The following is a 9382-nucleotide window of genomic DNA, read 5'->3' as shown; positions in this document are numbered from 1 at the left end:
TTTGTGTAGTTTTTTTTTTCTTATCAGGTTTATGTCAACCTTTCGCCCCAACAATGTGTGTGTGTGTGTGTGTGTGTGTGTGTGTGTGTGTGTGTTGCAAGGTTGATTCTCAATATTCAAAGTTACAAAATAATTTCTGACCGATCTGTGATAGCAGCAGTCTTTTGAAATTGATTTATTAGGTAGAAGATGTTTCCGAGTAACAACTATCAACGGTGTGTACAAATAAAATCGCTCTTAGTAACCTTAGTAATGTTTATGGAACTTGCGTCGAAGCTTCAAATACCGCCTCGTACATACGAAATATGATATAATGAAAATAATATATGTATATATACGTATACATATGTATAATTTATATTACTTTATTCATTCATTATCATTACATATTGCAAAATATATACACAAATATTTTACTGTACCCTCCCTTAAAGTTACATCTGTAAAGCTATCTCTTTGTTTTTTGTTTTTCTTTTGTCGCCAGAGTAAAGTGAAATTTACCTCTTGACTGGCAGGACTTTGCCAATGACCTAATCAGCTTACTCTCCTTGAGGGAGGAGTGTTTACTCAATACTTCTTTAGATGAATTTCTGTCATACGAAAGTGCTCCAAATGACATGCCATGGCGTACGTGAGCGATCCTTACAACCAAACTAATAAGCCTTACACATTTCTGTTTCTGATTTTGAAGATGACTTGAATAAAACCCTGTCTCCAGGCCCCCAGAGTTTTGTGCGTGCCAGCAAGAAATCCTACATGTCCTCCGGACCTGAGCCAAAAATCCATAAGAAAAGCCAGCCCTATGCACAATCCAACAAATACATAAGCTTTCATATTTCTCTTCTGATTTTAAGTGAAATACATGTAACATATGAGTTCACATTAAACGTAAGTGAAGATTGGCAAAACAACTCAATTTTGTATGAATAAAATGTAAATTTGTCATGGGCTTAGAGTGATGAAATGTATTATTTTTTCACAGTCACAGCTTCAAAGTCACAGCTTTATACTGATTCATCTTTTATCGGAAATAAGTACGATCTGAGATATATTTAGCAATTAATGGTCATTTTTTTTTCAAGGTGGTTGCTTCTGATTTATTGCGTATAGCCACTTCGAGGTGACTGTTGTTAAACATGCGATTCACTTCAATTCGAATCGATTCAATTCAGTTCGTTTATTTTCATTCTTTTCTTTTCAAACAAAATATAGCACCATGATAATTTAGGAATCATATCATAGACATATAAACATCGAAAGAATGCTTTCTGTGGATAAACGATGGGGGTGGGTGAAAAGACAAAAGACATGTTGAATAGAACAATTGACCTCATTATAGTTACGAAAGTCATTTTGACCTTTGACATCATTATTTTTCGGTAAAAGTGTGCTGGTTAGGTGTTTATAATGTTATGTAACAGTAAAAAAAAATTATTCAACCTTTAAGTATTAGACGTATTTTCAACACTGTTCGTTTGGCTTTTAAAACGATTTCATTTACAATGATAACTTTACAATACCATGTATTGCCATATTTTCCCTGACGTCAGAAGCATTCACTGTTGTTGAAATGAAATCGATTCGGATCAGTACAGTTTGATATAAAACTCATTTCGTTTATCAGCAGCAGAGGATCCCATATGTGTTGAGAAGAGAATCGATCACCTTGGAGGTGAGCTTCGGAATGAAACGTTTGACATCTCACTCTCCATCCCTCCCGGAGCTCTGGCTGAGGGCGCTAGCGAGGTCATCAAACTCTCCATCCTCACGGAAAGCCCGGAGAGTCTTAAATTACGAGAAGACGACATGATCGTTAGCTGCGGCTTCGAGTGCTCTCCAATCGGGCTGACATTTCTGAAACCTGTCCACCTCACGATCCCTCACTGTGCAGTCCTGACTGACCCCTCCAAAGTTGAGTCATCACTTTACCCGACTGATGAAAGTGGTAATGACTCCAAAGAATGGTTTTAATATATTTTTCTCTTTCGATCACTTTCGATTATTTCGAATTTGTCTTAGGAATGTATTGGAAGGCGTTCATAAATTTAGATTACATGTGTCTATTTGTATGTTTTTTCAGCAAAATAATAATAATAATAATAATAATAAAGTTATTCATATTATATACCATCAAAGCATTGTAAATTGAGAAGAAAAGGAACCCAGCATTTACACAATCAGATCGATGCAAGGACCATATTTACATGAGCTAAATTTTATGAAACAGTTCCCTGTCAAGTATGTTGTCGGCACTAAATGGATACATTCAGTAAGGTCTTTAGCCTTCTCTCAAGAATTTTGAACATTGTGTCAGAGCTATGTGGAAATAAACTAAGGTGGAAAAGATGAAACTTCGTGCACTTTGCTCTTTGTGTTCATATCAATAGTTAAAGGACAAGTTCACCTTCATAAACATAAGGATTGAGAGAATGTAGCAATATTAGCAGAATACATCATTGAAAGTTTGAGGAAAATCGGACAATCGGTTCAAAAGTCATGAATTTTTGAAGTTTTTGTGCCGTAACCGCTGGATGAGAAGACTAGTGCAAACTTAGATGTCACATGCGTACAACAATATAAGGAAAATATAAAGAAATTTCACAAAATTTAATCTTTTGAAAAAAGTACACATTCCCCTGACTCGTTACCGACAAATGTTATGGGTAATATTATTCCCCCTGCCTTTAGAAAGAGGCAGGTCAAGTGCTCTTTTATTATGCGAAAATCAGTTATGTTGAATTTTCTTTACATTTTCTTTATACAGTTGTACGCATATGACTCACAAGCTGTAGTAGTCTCCTCATCCAGCGGTTGCAACACAAAAATTTCAAAAATTCATAATTTTTGCATCGATTGTCCAATTTCCTCAAACTTTCACTGATGTGTTCTACTAATATTATTGCATTCTTTCAATCCTTATGTTTATTAAGGTGAACTCGTCCTTTAAAGTATCAATCTGAACATCAATTTTCCTAAACCTTCATGTCCACTGGATTGTTAATCTCAAAATAATATACCGACTGAAATTTTTCTTGTGTTGGGTACTTTGTCCAACAAACAAATGACCACGCAAAGAAAAAAAAATAATTCACTCACATAGTGGAAGCTTGACCGCTGAGAACCATTCCAAGGTGACATGGGATCCACAAGTTTTGCTACCTCGAGACGTTAAAGGGCAGTTTGATCCCAGAGGAGCATTTTGTTAGTGTGTTTGTTTGTACAGACTTTGGTGAACATTGCTGTTTGGGGTATTGTACAAATAATCATATCGAGCACAAAGTAGTGCAAACAATACTAGAAATGTCGCTATGGCGACTGGTATGCCTCCGCCATAATGCATGATTCCCTAATAGGTCTATAGTACGTCTTGACAATGAGAGTTAAACATGATTGAGGTAATATAAAAATGACATGATTGTAATAAATGTGTTGAATGTTCATTGTCCTTGAACTAGCTAGGTTTGATTGGATGAATGGCTATATTTACTAAGAGAGCTTGTATTTGGGGATTTGAAGATTTTACTTGACTTTTTACCTTTTTCATAAGTTTGATATGCGCTGAGTAATTTCAAGGTATGGAGAAAAGTGTAATTTCAATATTGGTTAGTAAATTGTTACAATTTTAACCTGGCCTTTGAACCTTGATCTTTGGCTCTATGACGGCAAAATTTCAAAAAGAATAACTGTCAGGCAGAACATGCAAAAATATGTACTAAGTTTCATGATAATACCTTGAGCCACTTCCTAGATATGGAAGAAGTGACATTTAGCACTTTCACTTTGCCTTTGACCTTTTGACCTTTGACCTTCTTGGCAAAAGACTTCCCAGAGGATCTCTAATGTGTAATACATGTATATACTAAGTTTCAAGAGCAATCTTAAAAGCATTGCATACATGCAAGTGTGAGGTGAAAAGTGAAATTTTGAGGAGTTAACCCTGACCTTTGACCCCTAAAATTCGACCCCTTGACCCCCAAGTTCCCTCGAATATCACACATGCATATGTACTAAGTTCCACGAAGATATACCCTGAACCATTTCCAAGATGTGGAAAAACAATGAAATGTTAACATTTTCACTTGACCTTTGACCTTTGAATTTTGACCTAATGACTCGAAACTCTGTTTTAAGAATCTTCATTTGGTAGTGCATATATACACATTCAGAAATTGCATAGATAAGAGGAAAATAGTGAAATTCTTAGCATTTGTCCTTGACTTTTGACCTTTGAAATCGACCATGTGCACCCAAAAGTTGGCAGGCACAACTTCGGTCACTCATACATATACATGCCAAGTCTCCGGATAACTCATACGCGTTTTTAGTTACGGTGTCCACAAAATTAATTGCGGTCGGACGGACAGACGGAAGAACGGACAACCCGAAAACATAATGCCTCTGGCGACACCTCAGGGCGGAGGCATCAAGAGGGATACTGGCATCATTTTTTCCCCTAGACGCATCTAGAATACTTGATTATCTTAAAGACATAAATCATCCCTTTTGCGTGCAAAATTTTAAAAAATCTGTCAGAACACTAAGGTATTGAAGAAAACACTATTTGGAAACCTCCTGTAAATATGTTGAACTTAAAAGGGACTTTATTTGTGTAGTTTGAATAAGATTGACCTTTAAGATTTGAATACTTTTTTCGCAGTTCGAAAAAAATACAAATCTAAACTATTGGTCTAGTTTTACAGACCTGTGTGATGCACTTATGTAGTTCATGTAAGTGGTGTGTTGTTATTTGCCATCGATAACAAACTTAGAGAAGCTAGTGAATTCTTCTTTTCTGACAGCTTTAACATGCATATCGTTTGTTCTAAGTATAAGTATCATATGACAACCACAGGAAGGTTGATGTATGCAGCTGTGCCTAGTACACAGAAGACGTTATACCCCCGTCACACTAATTCGGAATCAGCACGAATCAAGCAGAACCAGCCGGGATTAAGAAACTTCAAAATTCACGCCACATTCAAATTCAAATTCAAATTCGAACAGCATAGTAGGGAATGCTGTTCGAATACTTGGAATGCACTTCGAACCTTTCTCGAATCACTCTTGCACATTCCGAAGAATTAGCTCTCGAATGCTGCTTCAGTGTACTTGGAACACTGTAGGAATATTCAGAATGCTGTTAGAATGCGGTCAGATTTTTTAGAAACCACTTCAAATGCTGCACGAGCGTGATTCGATTGCTGCCCGAAGTCTGATGGTTGGAAAGCACCTCGAATGCAGTACAAACTCATTTCGAATGCGGTCAGAAGGTTCCCGGAATGGCTACCAAATATACTTTGAATGTTCACGAATTCAAAGAGAATGCAGCCTGGAAAACTAGAATACACTTATAATGTAATTAGAATGCAACACGAATGTCCCATGTGTGTCAAGAATGCCGCCGGGATGGTTTCCGATAGCGTATAATGTCGTGATTTTCACCAGTCACAACCCGATCATCCTTGGACCATCCTTTGCTACAGATTGCTGTCCTCCAGCAAGACCCCCTTGAAAGAGAATATCTAGACCAATTACCCCCTGGGCAATTACCCCAGACCCTTCCCGTGACCCTAAGCTTATAGTACGGTCTGCTATGTCGAAATATTGGATCCCGTGAGATTTTCGTGCCAAAATTGATTTTTTAGCTAACTTGGTCAATTTTGGGGTGCTGAATCCAAAAAAAAACTTCGGTTCCATTTTTTTTCGACCACGTCTTCAGCCGCCATTTTGAATTTCAAAATGGCCGCCATAGCAAACTGTATTTTGACCCAGTTCTCATAATGTGAGCATCATAGAAGGTTCAAATTTGATGCAAAAAGCATGTTTATGATGTCAGACATTCTGATACACCATTTCCTGATATTGTAGATTGTTTTAAGACAATTTGAGGGCTGCCATCTTGAAATTCAGAATGGCCGCCATAGCTAAATGTATTTTTACCTGTATCTCAGGTTGTAAGCATTATGGAAAGTATAAATTTTGGGCAAAAAGCATGCTTATGATGTCAGACATGCTAATATATACATTTTTGTTTTAAATGATGGATCATTTTGGTTGGCGGCCATCTTGAAATTCAAAATGGCCACCATAGCAAATGTATGGATTGGGCCTATATCTCATATCGTAAGCAGTGTGTAAGGTTCTAACTTGGGGCAAAGAGCATGCGTATGCTATCAGACTTTCTGAAACATCTTTTTCTGAAATGATGGTCCATTTTGATATCATAGGTGGCCATCTTGAAATTCAAAATGGCCGCCATACCAGAATGTATAATTTGACCCATATTTCATGTTGTAAACAATACAGAAAGTTCACATTTCGGGCATAAGCCGGGCTCATGATGTTGAACATTCAGATGCACTTTGATCCCCTCCCTAAAATTGCAGATCATTTTTGAGGCTGCCATTTGATCATTCAAAATGGCTGCTTTTCAGCTAATATCTGTGGTTACAAGCAACTTTTAGTCATATCAATGTTTATGGTGGTGTACATTGTACATTCTTTTACAAACACACACACACACACACACACATACATAATTATATACATTCTGTAATAATGGAATATTCGTATTGGCTGCCACTCTTGGTATTCAAGATGGATTTCGACCCATATTTGGTGCTGTAAGATCTTTACCCTGCAAACTCAAGCATGCTGGAGCACTTTCATGTATGACCTATGTGTGAGTCAATCACTTGAATAAAATAGTATTATTATTGCATAGGCCGGACTGCTTCTTGTAGGTACACTGCCATGTTGTAATGCAAAATGGCTGCCATAGAAAACATTCCTTTAAGAGCATTGCATTTGGGTAAAACTTGTGAATGGGAAATCATGTGATTCTGGTGTCAAAGCAAATGACTTTCAAAAGGGCCTCAATAACTGTGTTTGAGTGACTAAATGCCCCCATTTAGACGATTTGGTTGTAGAGTTTAAATAAACAATATTAGTCGTGTAGTAGAAAATTTATCGGAAATTTACTTAGTTAATGTCTTCTAGGCTCATTCCCTGCATGTGTTTTTGAAGTCACAGCACATATATAGGGCTGCACACAGGGGAGAATTGGTTCTAAATTCTTCCAGAAACAATGACTTTTGTATTTCTTGCCATATGAACATGATAATGAATTCTGTAGCTACCGTTGGTGTAGGAAGCCCAAAGCATTTGATCGCACAGTTTATGTAAATCCGCTGGAAATAACTACAATGTACATTCCCCTGTAAGTAGAGGCACAAATTAGGTTGTGAGGGTTTACGAGGTTTGTTCTCTGGAAGTGTTGTATCAAGACCCTACAAGAGCAAAGCGGGAGATTGTCCAGGTTAAAGTCATCCACGCCCAACTTTTGGAAGGCATGGACTGTGTCATTGCATATTCTGCATGATTCAAGGCTTAGAGAATTCTTGATCCATCTGCTCTTTGAGACATCATCAAATTTTCAACATCAGCCTGAGTCATGAAAGGCATGACCAAGCAGACCTTTGTTTTCCGCAACAGTTTGCAGAACATAATATCTCAACAATGCCAATTGTACTTTATCATCTCCTTTTCCAGTGATGGAGCAGACAACATGCGATGCAGTATTAAAAGTAAAGCAAAGATCCATCAGGAGAATGAAAATGTCAGTGTCTATATGTAATAATCATCAATATCTCTGAAATTCCCTGTTGCTCTTGAAGTAGCATCTGATACATGCAATGGAATGAGGATATCTGCTTCCTCGTTGTGACTGGTGACAGCTCCCATGGCATCTTTGATGAACCCTTTGTTTCTTTTTTCCCCCGTTCTGTGTTAGATGGAATTGACTGATCAGTATTTCAACTTTCAGGCTGATTATTTGGCTCAGTTTTGTGGGTTTCTAAGGCATGGGTATGGAAAATGAACCTTTGTTAGTGAGAATGAGGAGAATTCCATAAAATTGTGAGATGAAGAGTGATTGTGGAATTACTTAGAACAGTAGAACTTAATTGTACCGTCCAGTAATGACTGAATAATGACAGGTCTATCAGACTGTTGTACCGGTAGAAGTGTTATAAGAAAGTAGTGATCCTCTTAAGCTGAGTGACCTTTGATCCAATATTACACGGCGTATTTCAACTGCAAGAGCTGAATGTCTGGCCTTTCTCATATTTTCCTAGACAGCTTTTTTTTTTTTAGTTCTTTAAGATACATTTTTTTTTTACAGAACACGAAAACTTCCCTTTTCATATCTTTCTAGAATATAATCCTTCAATGTTTCCGATACCTGATTGCCAAACACCACAGTCATCAGTTTCAATGCAGTGACAATGATTTTTGAGATTACCCTCGTGTGATGGTGTTCTAAATTGTTGAGGAATTCTGATGCATCCAAAGTGCCACAAAACTGAGCAATAATTGCTCCTTTGTATAGTTTTATAAATCATTGGCGGTACAGCAGTAAGCATCTTGAAAGTCTTGATAATTGATGATGACCCACACTAGTGCAATCAGGAAAAACCTACTCATTGGCATTCCTTATTCATTCTGTGTTATTCCAGAAATACATCCAGCAATTATGAGTTCCCTGATGAGTTGTTTCATTTTGTGGTCAACAAACAAGCTTGTGAATGGGATGTCTGGTAGGGTGCCCATGGCATTTCTTGCCATTGCAAGAATTTTCCTTGTTTGTCTTCATTCTCTCGAGGCAGCATCCAGTTTTTGAAGATCACCTTTAATCGTATATATGTTTGCTTTTGTACAAGTATTTAATAACTGGGATTAAATGTAACTATTAACGAGGTTCCATGACACCACATAATGTTTTGCCTGAGAGGTAAAAACAAATCACGTGTACGCGAACCGCATACCCGCTTGGCTATTATGGGACGTGGGATGTGACGCTTACACGCTTGCCCAAACGTATGGGACCCCTCCCCTCCCCCTCCCCACCCAGTTTTTGCCCGTCAGGATGGCTTGATGACGTTTTTGGAACCTCGTCCTTCGAGTCTGAAATTATGGTGGCCATTTTGAATTAAGAGATGGCTGTCGTTCTGCGTGACCTGAAAATGAATTCGGTCTAAATCAGACAATTTTGGCAAATTCATCTAGGGCGCTTACCACAGTATCATATGTTTTTCTATGGCCACCATCTTGAATTTAAAGATGGTGGCATATCTAATGATCCACAATAGGAAACAGCTCTACCGGAACGTTGGACACCACAAGCATGTGCATTACTGAAAATTTGATGCTCCTACAATAATTACAACAAGAGATATGGGTAAAAACGCTATGGCGGCCATTTTGAATTTCAAGATGGCAGCCTTTAAATTATATCAAATCAATCAACAATATCAGAAAATGATATATCAGAGTATCTGACATCACAACCATGCATTTTGCGCCAAATTTCAAGCTTCTGCAA

The sequence above is a fragment of the Diadema antillarum genome, unplaced genomic scaffold (assembly GCF_040938485.1).
Source record: "Diadema antillarum isolate AM-2024a unplaced genomic scaffold, OU_Dant_1.0 scf00000031, whole genome shotgun sequence".
Taxonomy (NCBI): Eukaryota; Metazoa; Echinodermata; class Echinoidea; order Diadematoida; family Diadematidae; genus Diadema; species Diadema antillarum.
This window is presented reverse-complemented; position numbering follows the sequence as displayed.